A 14,750-nucleotide genomic window follows, 5' to 3' on the forward strand; every position below is an offset into this window, starting at 1 on the left:
TAAAGTATTTGGGCTAATGTCTTTGATTTAATAGGAGATACTAGATCAAATAATGCCTCATTGTATGAGTTAAGGCTTACCCCTCAATGCCCTATATGATTTTAATTTTAAAACATCCAATTTTGCTTCAAGCTGTTACGAAAATTAAAATGCATTATTTTTAGGTTTTACAGCATTTTCAAGTACTCTGTTGTCATGAGATGAATATTGCAAAGTATCTAGGTTTTTTTTTAATTCATGATGCTATTTAAATAAATATTAGGTTTCATATGTGTTGCTCAACTTTTCATTATCATGCAGCAAAGCTTTTACCAAATTGCCCCAAGGTAGTACCTTTGTTAGAAAATGGGCGACTAGAAACCATACTCGAATCATGAGAAGTTAACAGGTCCATTCTGAAGTACACACACGCATATGCACATACGCACATATCACACACACACACACACACAATTGTCACATCAAGTCTCCTTATTCATATCTTGTCAGACTTGGGTGACTTGAGATCATGATGCTTAATTCATGGTGATACAATGTACCTCTGTGTGGTTATCTGCTTTTAGCATCTAGTACAAAAACACTAGATTTGGAAATGTTCTGGGTCAAAGTGAATATTGGGGGTTACCTAGCCTTACAGATAATTTAAAAAGAGCAAAGCTGAAACACATAATTATTTTTTACTTTGAAAGTAAAGGATTAAAAATGGTATGACTTCAGAACTGAGCTTGATACATGCCACTCTGCTCTTGTCTGAGCAGAAAGGTTTATGGCTCATTTAGAAGTGAATGTTGCTGATGACTAGAGCTTAGTGAAGGACATTTTGATGATCAGTTTCTAAGCATCAGTTTATCCACTCAACTTGTAAATGCAGAGAAAATGCTTTGCTGCAGCTGTTCCATGTGCATAACAACTGGTTAAGCAAATTATCCCATCACTCTCTGAGTAATTCTGCATTTGGAAATATAAAAAGCTTAACACATTTAACTTGTTAAGGAGCTACCACACATGATAATTGACCAGGCACATTTGACCTCTTATTTTTGAGTGACAGTCCATTCACATGCTGCTGGCAGCATGGTAGTCCTTCACTCTTATTTTTATTAATTATTTTTTCACTATTATGAGATTATAATATAATTGCGTCATTTATCCCTTACATTTCCTACTCCAAACCCTCTCATATACATACCACTCCTTACTCTCTTTTAAATTCTTGGCCTCTTTTTTCCCTAGTTGTTGTAATATGTATATACATATATACATATATACATTCCTAAATACATAGAGACACTCTGCCTTCGTGTATTTCTTGCTTCACACTTACTGTCATAATGAAAGTTTATAATACCTTACTACAGGTCAGAATTCTTAAAGATCAGGTAATTCTGGAAAGTCCCTGTGGTGATTTCAATTGGCCATTTATATTTTTATATGCTTTATCATTTTATTAATTTTTTCTTATTATTTTACTGACATCATAGTCTTTGGTCTATTGACATTGTAAACATGCTGTGTTTTTCAACATATGTCTGCATATACATTATTAATATTTTTTCAACAGCAAAAATGACATGTACCTTACATTAACTACATTAGTTTATATGTGGCTTACATGTGCAACCAATTTAGTTTGATTCAGACATTGCATTGTATTTGCTTGAAACTGTGTGTATGTATGGTTTCTGTGTGCATGTATGTTTGTGTAATTATGCATATAGGTGTGTTCGTGCATGTCTGAACATGTGGAAGCCAGAGGTTGATTTGGGGTGTCTTCTTCAACTACTCTTCATCTTAATTTTTAGGCAGAATGTCTCACTGAATCTAGACTAGGGTCTCACCAGTTCACTTAGGTGAGTCAGCCACTAAGCTCTAGAGAGCCTTGTGTCTCCACCTTCCCAGCTCAGGGATCACAGCACACATCACCACATCCAACTTTTTATAGGGTATTGTGGATCAGAACAAAGTCGTATTCCTAACATTGCATCATCCTATTTTTTAGATTTAAAATTTAATATTCTTTTTTTTTTTTTGGTTTTTTGAGACAGGGTTTCTCTGTGTAGCTTTGTGCCTCTCCTGGAACTCACTTGGTAGCCCAGGCTAGCCTTGAACTCACAGAGATCCACCTGGCTCTGCCTCCCAAGTGCTGTTATTAAAGGCGTGTGCCACCACCGCCCGGCAAAAATTTAATATTCTTAATTACATGCTTGTGTCTGGCCAGAGAGTGGACATGTGTGCAGGTCCCAATGGAGGCCAGAGTAGAGTAGTGTTTTCCCTGAAACTGGAGTAAGGCAAGTGTGAGCTGCCTGACATGGGTACTTGGGTCCAAACTCACGTCCTCTACAAAAGTAATACCACTTTTAACAGTCGAGCCTTCTCTCAAGCCCCTACATCACCTACTTTTAATATTAACTTTATTAGACAAGTATCTCTTGAAGTGAACATGGAGAGTCATGGTCACTACCAAATCCTAAAATAAGAGGAAAGATATTTGAAGGGGAATAGGGAAAGACTGTCAGGGTGACTAGGCATATATTCACAGGATATATGAAAAGAAATTCAGAGCAAAGGAATGCAAATGAAACCAAATTGAATAAATAATTACTGAGAGACCCTGAATGCCAGAGGATTCAGGAGAAAGGGCAAGTGGTACTAATAAGGTCCAAGGAAGAGGGATCTGTATTGCTAAGTTCTGTGGAGTCCACGTAGCTGGGTTCCAGGAAGCCAAGTAAAGACAAAGGCAGGTAACTGTCTGCAGAAGAGCTGTCCTCTCCCACCTGGCTTGGGTGCTAGCTAATTCAAGTGAGTTTTAAAAAAAAATGCAGATTTTTTTAATATTGTCTGTTCTTTTAATACAATAAGATATAAATATATAAACATTTATATAAATAAAATAAGTATAAAGTGGTATGTTGTGTTTTTATGGCCTTGGCTGATATTCCATCCCATACTTCCATGAAGATAATCCTAAAATACGATCTTTAAAACCCCATACGATTGCTAACAGTATAATACTAATGCAATTTTCCTTTTTGATATTTCCTAAATATTTAATCACTTTACAGATTTAGGAAACAATTTAGTAACTTGAAAAATAGCCATTATACCATTAGGGCTCTTTTCTGATGGAGCAATATATGAAGAATTGTTACAGATTAAAGGGCTAACACTGGGAACAAGACAGATGTGGATTATTATGATCTTTGTTCATCCACTTCCTATCTTCATGACCTTGAGTATGTTATATAACCTCTCTAAATCTTGGTTACATCATTTGTAAACCGGGGAATAATAAAACTACCTACTTCATAATGCTGCAGTGATAGTTTAATGAAATAATGTTTGTAAATCACTCAGTGTGGTAGCTAGCTCATAATTAGTGTTCAATAAATATAGACTCTTATTAAAGTGATGGTACATTTTGTGAAGTTGATTTACCTTCCCGAAGTGAACAATGTCATTCTCTTCTTCCTGTCAGGAATAAGCTCACCAATGTATCGCCACAGAGCCACCAATGTCTTGGCATAAGTGCAGGGTCTGGGAAGGAATAAAGAGAGATGACTGAATCCACCAAGGGTCCAGGGTTAGACAATGGGTGGGAACTGACATAACTCCCCTCCTGCTTGATACAGAAGAAATGCACTCCTTCATAAATGCACCCACTATTCAAGAATGACAAATAGTAACCCAGGATGGATTTTCCAAAGACCAAATAAATACAGTACAAGATTTCCATTTGGGATTACAAACCAGTTTACAAAGACCTGTCAGACTATGTAAAAACACCAAATATACAAGGGTATATGAAAATTTAAACAGGTGAAATTATTCATCAGAAATATTATAACATCTATGTGTACAGAAAAAAAGTGAATGAGAGTATTTCAAGTTCAAAAGCAGTGAGCAGTTTTGGGGAGAAATAACAGAGAAGATACTTTTATTGTTTTTGCCTCTTATTTTAATATTCCCACATTTACTTTGTGGCTCTGTAGTGGCTATGAGACCAACAGTAATTATTTGTTGAATATTTACATCCTTGGGCTTGATGTGAGCTATTACAACTACTTTATGCCCACAAGCCTCCATCAATTTTATGAACATCATTAATCTTGTCACTTAACCATGTAGGCCTTTGCTTTTTGCTCTCTTCCACCTTGCTTGTCCTTGATGATATAAAGAAGGTATATTCATCCTTTGAAGGGGTGAGAAGTTCCTTTTCTTCTCAGGCTCAGTGTAGTCCACTTGTCAATATGCATTGAAGATCAGTTTTCTTGTGACTTTTGCTAAAGTGCCCGAAACTAAGGCATTTTTCTTTTCTTTGTGCAAATATTCTCTCTGCAACAAATTCTTAAACTGAAGCCTCAGAATTTCTTCAAACACGAAGAGATCAGGGAGTTCAAAGAAAAATTAGGTTGCAGATAATAAACAAAGAATAACTTTCACAGGTGAAAGTTATGGATAGGACCTGTGTGGGGTTAAAAAGTAATTGTTAGATTTATAGCCTTTAATCTTGAATGGTGAATTTTGAAAATGTGGGGAGAATATAATTGCTGGTAAATCTAGACATGGCTGCTCTACCCCTTCCTTATTATGTGTCTGAATATTCAATAAATGTTTATTGAGTTCCTATTATGTGAAGGTTCTAAGGGTGAAGAATAAGGTAGGAGTTCTACCTTCCATCTGCTTTGTATGTATTCTGGCTAGAAAACAGATAAAAACATTACTTACAGAAAATGAACATACAAACACACACACACACAGACACACACACACACACACAGACATACACATACAAACACACACACACACACACACACACACACACACACTATAAACAAAGAATGGAGGAAACCCAAAATGAAACCCTTAGTTCTCACTAGAAGCACTGAAAGCTTTGAAAGAAGATAAACAAAGGGTATTGATGTGATGAGTTAGATGGCTGTCCACAGCCCCTCCATGGACAGTGGGACGGTGACAGCCTCAGAATCATTGGAAGAATAAGGTCTTCCTCATTAGGCCATCACACACATTGTCTGGCCCAGAAGTAGATCTCATTTGTGACTTTAGTACTTTTGTCATACATAATTCCCAAACTCCTTTCCTGTGCTGAGTTAGGTTGCCTACTTACCTGAAGCTCTTATGATATTTTGATACTAAGACCTTGTTATTCTCTGGGTCTATCCACATTGACACTATCATGTGGAAAGAAAAAGACTATAGTTTATAATTCAATTCTGAACCTCTAAGATGAGAGCTGCCTCATAGCTGAAAAAGAACAGTGTGGAATTGAGGTGTGGAATTAAAGGATGGCCTTGAAGTGAGGGAAGACTGAGATTACAGTGACTTCTACTCAAGGTTTCCCAGTTTGTGTTAAATGAAGTACTTATGCATGGATGCCCATGAATAAAGGGGTTTCAGGTCATTTATGTTTAACAAAGCATGTATTAAGGAAAGATAAACAGATTCCCTTACTCTAAATCATATAGCCTTTTGAATATTCAATTGCTGCATAACTTCTATAAAGAGCAACTCACAGTACATTGCATATAGAAACACAGATGTTTGTTGTGCAAATGTCTAGTTAAGAAGTGGTTTGTGGGAGAGGTCATTGTTTCAGAATAGCCAACACCAGCCACTAAACTTCCTTTGTGTCTTAAGAGAAGATGAGGAGTTCTTAGTCCATTCATGGACTGTCCACTAGTCATAATTGTCAAACTTTCTAATCAGGATTTCCATTAGGAGCTACATGTCTTCACTATTGGGGCTTTGCTTGTCTTATGTGAATGGTCAGTGGATCTGAAATGTATTTCTGTACAGAATTCCCAACCTCACTGCTATTTTCTACTGAAGAAATGGGGAACAATATTAAAGGACTCTCAATTCTATGTTCAAATCTCATCAATTTTGTGCCTTATAACACCAGAGAAGTGTCAAGCCCTGTGTGTTTCAGTTCTAGTTGAAAAGGTAGAAGTGGCCTATTGGTGAAATTATTAAGGCCACTCCACATAGTTAAAAGGGAGGTTTATTTTGACGGGTAACTTACAAGTGAAGGAATAGGCTACAGGGTCTGGGAAAGGTGTGGCATAGTCCGACGGCAGTGTTCTCTGGAGAACTCTGCTTGGTCTACCTCCAGCATCCAGGGTCCAGGAACCAAGAGAGCTGGCACATCAGGATCTCGGGGCTTCAGGGTCCTCCCTCAGCCCTGCCTTGTAGACATGACAGTTACTGAAGCCTCAGTGGGGGTTGGAACTTCCAGATCAAAGCTGAAATGGCTTCCCACTACAGTGGCCTATAGTATGAATCTTAAAAGTTCTTATTAATAAAATCAAACCTGAAGCCAGGTATTGGGGTGAGTGCCAGAAGATCAGAGAAGCAGAACAAGCCACAGCCACCTCACCTTGCCAATTCCTCAGCTGATCCTGTTTCCTCAGATTGGAAGCCTCTGAGTCCCTCATCCAGAATAAATCTCAGCTGAACTGTTGCTCAAAAGCCTAAAAGCTTAACCAGCCTATAGTTCCTGGTCCTCATGCCTTAAATACCTTTCTGCATCTTGCCATTACTTCCTGGGATTAAAGGTGTGAGTCACCATGCCTGGCTATTTCCAGTGCGGCTTTGAACTCACAGAGATACAGATGGATCTCTGCCTCCAGGAGGCTAGGAGTAAAGGTGTGAGTCCCACCATATTCTGGTCTCTAAGTCTGTCTAGTGGCTGTTCTGTTCTCTGACCCCAGATAACTATATTAGGGTGCATGATATATTGGGGAACATGATATCACCACAGTGGCCCAATGGACTCTGCAGTTAGATTAGAGTAGGTTAGAGGTAGTGCTATTTGTGCTGTGCTTCCTGCCACACACTATGTGGCCTGTATGATCCTGCAGTTGGATGTGGGTAAACAAATACTTATCTTGTTGAGCCATTATAACATGCAATGAAATAATCCCTGGAAAGCAGAGTTACTTAGACTGCACCTATTTAGTAAACATGGGGATTGAGAAAGGCCAATAGACATGATCAGGCATATTTATGTTTACATTCTTGTCTCTGACATGGGGGGATTTCTAAAAATAGTTATATGTGTTATTATGCACAAGACACAAATGATTGGATCAGAGCTGAAGGAATATTAGCTTTCAAAATCATTATTTCTTTAAGATGGTTGTTTTCTAGTTGAGGAATAGGAGCTCTGTAATAAAAAGTCAAATGCTTCCATTAAAAAATTAATTTTTGGTCATCAGTGCCATTCTCTAAACAGTTTGCCCCATGGCAAAGTGGGGTAGTAGAAATTTCCTCTATAAGGGAGTCCAGACACCTGTCCTCTGGTCTTTCAGCATTCACTAACTAGTGGTGTGATGATAAAAAGTACTAGAGGATTTTTTCTCCCTTACTAAAAAGTATTATTTGTTTAACTTCCATAATTCCATATTTTAATATTATTTTATTTTCAGTTTGTGAAAGAAGATCTGAACATCTCAAACAGAGATTTGAGTCTGTGCATGTGAATATCAGTATGTGTGCACATGTGTGTGCTTGCAGATGCCAGATGAAAATCTTAGGTGTCATTCCTCAGGTGCTGTCTGTTTTTGCTGTTGTTGTTGTCTGAGACAAAATCTCCCATCTAGCCTGAAACCTGCTGAGTGGCCTAAGTTGGCTGGCCTGTGAACCCTAGGATTCTGTATGTCTCTGCCTCCCTGCACTGGGATAAGAAGAGTATTCCACCAAGCCAAATGGCCTTTTTGACATGGCCATGGAGATCTGACTCAGATTCTTGTTCATGTAAGCTAAGAATTTTTTAGACTAATCTAGTTCCCCAGCACCTAGAAATTAACCAATTTTATTTGAAATAACCGACATGTCAGGAACAGAATCAGACCCTAAAAGTTGCATTTCCGGTCAGCTCCTTAGCCCACGAACTAATTTTTGATCATCATTCTGCTTTCATGTTTATTTTCCTTTTAATATTCACAATAATTTATGAACACTGATTTCCCTCATACATGTGTATCTGTATTTTACTGAGGAGAGGAGAGTGCATTTCATAACATCTCAGTGACCACCCCTGTCTCCCTAGACCTAACAAATCTGGGTCAAAATGTAATGAAAGTCAGTAGGAAGCCATAGGAAGGGTGAACATAAAAACAACTACTCCCCTCCTCCAAAATCCTCTCCCATAACAGTTCAAGCCATGGATTATTTTTAATTTTAATGAATGGTTTCAGAATATATGTAGAGAAAGAGATCACACACAGATTCATGAAACATCGATGAAAGGAAAGAGGCAGCGTGCCCCACCTAAGCCTTCCATCTGCTTTGATTTACTTCGTCTTTGTACCTGAGGGGCCAGAATAGATAGTTTTCCTGTGTGAGGGTCATTATCCCAGGCTAGTCATGCTGACACAAGACCCCCTAAAGATCTGACTGACCTTGGGACTTTTATTTTTTAGTTCATGCAGAAAGTGGGAGAAAAACCCTGCACTCTAGAAATTTGTTCCCTTCTTTCTCCCCGACTTGCTTGATTTGTTCTTCCCAAAGTTCTCTCTCCCTCCCCCTCCTCCCTCTCTTTTATAGAAGAAAGAGAAGTAGCTAGTAAAGTGGAAAGAATATCACGTGCATGTGCATGCGCGCGCGCACACACACACAAGCACTCAGTTAAGCTAAGCTTCAAATTCTAATGGTGTACTTTATAGCAGACATCTAAAGTCCACATAGACCTAAGTGACATGTTCTGCTGCTTGTGGTCTAAGTGGAAAAGAAATGTCAACCTGGATTAGTGAGAAACAACTGAGTACTCAAGCTAACATGAAGTCAGGCATATCAGTAGAGGGGATATGAAATGATCTTCCCTTCCCTGCTGAAGGGGAGTTTTAGAAAGAACCAACTTTTGTGTATTCTCAGAATGTCACTGCTCTCAAACACAATTCAGTCCTTTCTGTAATTAGTTGAAAACATGTCAGAGAGTTAAGATTGCTTCATTTTCTTCCTAAAATTTGGGTTTGCTCTACCTCTGTCTTTATAGCTCTATGTTTAATTTACAAACATGGAAATGTTGGCATACATACTGGTCAATGACTTGTGTATGACACTGTCCAGTGACTGTTCATGTACTCATCCGTTTGGACCATCTTGCCCCTAGAACGGCTCAGTGCTTATATCCAAAACTGTCTGTGTTTGTGTTCTGGTTTTTCTGTAATTGAAATGTGTGCTCTTGAACAAGTTATTGCACTTTTCTGTGTCCTGGTTCCATCATGATCACTCCTTACCTACTAGTCTTCCATGAGAATCTAAGACATTTGAAACTCACATATTCACAAATGCATGTACATGTAACTCTGTTCTCTACTAAATAGGTGAATATTATTTCATTTATTTATATATTATAACTAATACATTATTCTATAACTGATAGTGATTTGAATTATTAATAGTTTTTATTTACAGAGATTTTTTTTTACACTTAATTTTGGGCTCACTATTGTTCTCAAGTGTTAAGACCCTTTTCTCCACCAGCTGTATCACCATCCCCTGATAACTGTAAGAGTGCTGGAACTCATCCTTGACCCACTGAGCCAGAAGCACAGCAAGTGGGGGACCAGAATTCTTTCCTTAACTTTTCAATTTATCTATTTTTTTCCTATTAGTGTTTGGTAACCACATCATACTATATTTGCTAATAAGTTGTGATAAAAATTAGCAAATCTTTATAAAATTTAATTTAAAGAAATAATTAATGCTACAGATTTCAAGGACATGAAAATTGGAATTTCTCTTAGCGGAATGCTGGGGGCCTTCAGTTTCTTTGAGTCATGCAGGTTGAATGACAGAATATTTCCTGTAAGCCTGTGATTACTGTCTTCCCATGAACATATATGACATTGTAGAATATGAAAACAAAATTGATGATACCCAATTATAAAAAAATGTCACATTTACAATTACAGAAATGAACAGAAGACTATGGCCAAACCTGCAATTACAACTTTTAGTGGGGGAACCTGGCTTTTCCCAATGTCCATTATAAACAGAGACCTGCTCTCCCTGCCCATTACCTGGTGAAATGAGAAAATGTAAGTCAACTTCATTATTAAATTAAGCAAACATAATAAGATCACTTAGCTATGCCAAAACATATAATGTATTCATCAGTTCAGTGTCCAAGGGATTTGAAATTTTTGCTCATGTGTATTTTTCCTGCCATTCCTAACTACTTTTAGCTCAATAACCAAGTGTTGAATGTATGCATATGTGCATTGGAACTAATTGGTATAATTAATGTACGTGTAGCAATTTTAGCTGGTTAATGTCTGAAGGGAATAGAAAAATTAGTAAATTCACAAAGTAAGTTTGAAATTAGCTTCAGACCCAAGACAATATTTTTTCAAAAAAGAAATTCAGCTTTTACGATGGCCTTTAGGTAATAAAGCTGTGGTTGTAGTTCATGCATGAGTTTTTCTCACCCTAAGGAGTCCATTTTAACAAAGACATCTCATGTAAACTACTAGCTGAGCAAAGCAGAAGTGTTTGCTTAAATGATGCCCTGATAATATAAGGTAAACTGAAAATATAATTACAAAAATGAATTAACCAATTACCTTTTCCTCCCTCTGTGAAAGTGTAAACTTTCATCATTTCTTCTAATTTTTATATTCTATTAACTTTCATTATTTCTTCTAATTTTTATATTCTGCTTTATTTCAAAGAGTTTTGCAGCTATTTATAAAAGTGTTCAATAATTAGAAAAATACTTATAAAAAGCTGTAAAGAAAGTGACAGATAGCTTAAAATTATTATCTTTGTACTTGTATTAAGTAAATTTAAATATTACAGTAAAGTTCAAGTTTAAAAAAACACCACATATCCCTTTATAGTCAGGGCAATATCTGACCCAACCTTTTCCTGTACTGGCTTGCCATATAGTCCAAATTGAGAATGAGGTTATTACCAGGGCATTTAGATTCCTATAAAGTGCCACATACTTACCTACACTAAAAAGAATTCAGAGACTGAAGCTGGCAAAATAAATTGGATTTATTTACAGTTTGGTCAAATGACCAAGAGAGACTCCTAGTTTTTCTACTTTTTCTGAAACCAGTGTTACAATTTTATAGAAAAAAAAAGAAACAAAGCCAGGAGATATGTACATGTTCATTTATCAGAACTGCTTGAAATCTCTTCCTGAAAGGCAGTTTCCTGCTCTAGCTGGCACCAGGGCTTCAGCCTTCCTTTCCCCTTCCTGAAATATTGGATTCATGGAAGATTTATTTACTTACATATTTATTTATTTTTGCTAAGATATTTTAATTTCATTTTTTGATAATTTCATACATGAGCTCTGTATCTATACTACTTCTTCCCTCCCCCATCAAATCCCTTCCATGCCCTCATTCCCAAATTTAAGGTCTCATCTTTAATTATTGTTGTTACATGTATATAGATATTACTGAGTCCTTTCCATGTGGTTTGTAGATACATGTGTTTAGGAATGATCATTTGGGACTGGACATCCTGTGTGGGAGTTCCTCCCAGGAATACTAATTTTTTCTTATTTCAGCAGTCATTAATTACTTATAGTTTTTCATCTTGGGATGGAACCATGTGGAATTTACCTTGTTCACATTGGCATGTCAACTGGTGCTGTCATTATGTCTTTCTTATTCCAGCAGCCATGTTGTTGAGACTTCATGGATATATTTTTTTCCTGTCACATTTAAAGGATAGCATCTAGCAATCTGTATCTTAAAGGCCTCTGGCTCTTACCATCTTTATGCTCTCTCTTCCATGATTGTCCCTGAGACAATCTCTTCCATGATTGTCCCTGGCCAGGAGCCATCCCTGGTGGTGGATGTGTCCTGCAGAGGATGTTTGGAGTCGGTGGGGAAGGAAGTGAGGTAGGCCATGGTGGTCAGGAGAATCTTGTAGCCTGACTGACTAGCAGCCAGAGTGTTTCTTTATTTATACAGAATTTAGTTAGCAGGGATACATTCATGATGTTCCAAAACATAGATCATATCATTTTTGGTTTTGGACATGTGTTTCACTTCCTTTTGTTCATCTTTTAGTCATCATTAATAAATTATGACAGAACAGTTATCATTTCCAATCATTTTCACTCAAGTTTTGACATCATCAATAAACAGAGTTATCATTCTTACTCATTAACCCCATAACACAATGTTTGAGAATCTAGAGGCATATGACAGCCTGTGCTCAGGCTGGTAGCTTTGGTTGCTTCAAGGACACTAGACCAAAACAAAAATCTTCAACCACCTTGGGCATTTTGCCATGTCTCAAGCAACGTATTACTAACTCTTAGTGGTCAGAGTGCCCAGGAAAAATCCTCAGGCTAAAACTGCTGAAGTTATTATTCAAATTCTGGCATAATACAATCAATGTTCACATTTATATCCTTATAGAATTTGTCTATATGTCTAATCCTGGCATTCTGTTGTTCCTTGGTCATATGGCATTATAGTAACTTTACATGAGCTACTTCTAAGAGAGGGAGGTCCTAACATCTCATATTTTCATCATCTTTCCAAACCATACTTTGCTCATCAGTGTGTCTCTGTGTAGGGCAGAGTTGTATGCAACATAATTGTCTGAGTGTACAGTGGGAAGAGCTTTGTAATCTGAACTGCAGACAATTCCTCTAGCCCACTGAATGTTGTTGACCTTTTAAAATTTACTTTGTTTTGAATATCTTGTTCCAGTGTAAGTAGAGGAACAGATGTTTCAAGAATGTCTCATAGCCTAATAAAGAGACATCTGGCATAAGGAAAACCTTCAAGTAGATAAGGATATCTCCCTCAAAGTGTGTGAGGGGGAATAGTATGTTCAGGACTTTCCTGGGTAAGCTTAGAAGCAGCATTCCTGGGAGAAGGCATAAATGATTCATAAGGAATTTTCCATTAATCCAACATCCCCATATTGTACAAATATTAAAAGGGCCCCAAGTATGTAACAGGTGGAGATAAAAACCAAAGGTGGCATGACAGCCATCATGTGGCTCAGCTTTGCTGGATCTTTGTGAAATAGCTGTGCTGGCTTTATGACTTCTGCCATTCCATTCAGATATGGTTGTGCCAGGTTGAATTGTGGGTGTATCAGTAGTCTGGGCTGGGCATTCCAGATTCTCTTATTCTCTGTATTTTGACCAGTTCGAGATCTTTTTAATAGTCTCCATCAATTGCAAAAAAGAAAAATAATGACTTCATGAAATTTGTGGCAAATGAAGTCCAGTCAAAGAGAGAGAAGAGGGATTCTAGGAGCAATTGCATCAAGATCATGATGGGGAAATCTATAGAGACAGCCGAAACAAACTAGTGGGAACTCATGAAAGTTGGATCAATGGCTGTGGAGCCTGCATGGTACTAGACTAGGCCCTCTGCTCGACAAGACAGTTGTGTAGCTTGATCTGCTTGAGGGGCCCCCTGGCGGTAGGATCAGAATCCATCCCTGGTGCATGAATAGGCTTTTTGGAGCCCACTACCTATGATGGGACACCTCATGCAGCCTTGAGGCAGGGGAAAGGGCTTGGACTTGCCTCTACTTGATGTGCCTCCCCATAAAAGGCCTTGCCTTCTTGGTGGGAGGGAGTGGGGGCTGGGTTGGGAGGGGGATACTGGTGGGGGAAGAGGGAAGGGGGGGATCATTGATTAGTGTGTAAAATGAATGAAAAAAATTCTCAATATAAAAAAGAAGCTTCTTCGATGAAGACAAGAACTGAACTTCTCTGTGCTTATAGAAATAAATATTTAGATGCAATTAGAAATTATATTGGCTTAGGAAAATGGTAGAGATAGGTTCTCCTCTCATGTATATGACCTCTACAGCTATGGGCAATTGTCTAGGTTTACAGTACCAGGCATGAACTCCATTTTATTGAGTAGGCCTTAAGTACAATTAGATAGTTTGGTTACACCAAGATAAAAGTGCCACTATTGTACATGTAGATAATCTTTCCAGGCTGTCCATTGTTGTGGTTCATAGGCTTTATATCCAGGTCCTGAGAACAATTTTAAGTCTTCCTTGTCCATTGTTTAATTAGTCTGATACCCAAGGAGAGGCTCCCAAAGTCCTCTCTTAAACTGTCTTTTTCTCCTCCCTCCTATCTAGGATGGTTATAGAATGTTAGTAGAAATAGATTCTTAAGAACACATGGAATTCCCCACCCCCAAATTATTTCAGAGTGGTATGAACATGATCAAATAATTTTCCTTCTAATTGAGTTGTCTAGTAAACCAAAAGCACATTTGTTTTTGTTTGTTTATGTCACAAAAGGAAAATACACCAAATTGGATGCACAAAACCAGTTTTGCTGCTGTTGTTGACTATCAGCTTTGTGTATTTACCAGGATGTTCCTTTTTGAGTCTACAAAAGCATGTGCTGATATTGTGTTGATATTGAAGCTAATCTAAAATCTTGCAACCTGGTGTTCTTACTAGCACATGTTAATCTTTCTTTCTCTCTATGAAATGGGAAAATTTATCTGAACATCAATCACCCTCAATAGGGTGCTTGGGAAAACAATCACAGAGTAGAAGATAGGAGAGCAATAATTAATATTCAGTATTAAATCTATCAAAAAGATTTGGGAAAGAACACTTTGTCACTGCTCTGGGTTTAATTTGCTTAGAGAAATAGGATTCACACCTGAATCATAGTCACAGCTTGGCATTCTCTCAATTAAATCCATGCTTGTCGGGAGCAATAGGGCTTTGAGGACAAGACCAGAGCACATGCTAATGAAGTTCCC

Source organism: Peromyscus maniculatus, chromosome 6 (genome assembly GCF_049852395.1).
Source record: "Peromyscus maniculatus bairdii isolate BWxNUB_F1_BW_parent chromosome 6, HU_Pman_BW_mat_3.1, whole genome shotgun sequence".
Classification (NCBI taxonomy): Eukaryota; Metazoa; Chordata; class Mammalia; order Rodentia; family Cricetidae; genus Peromyscus; species Peromyscus maniculatus.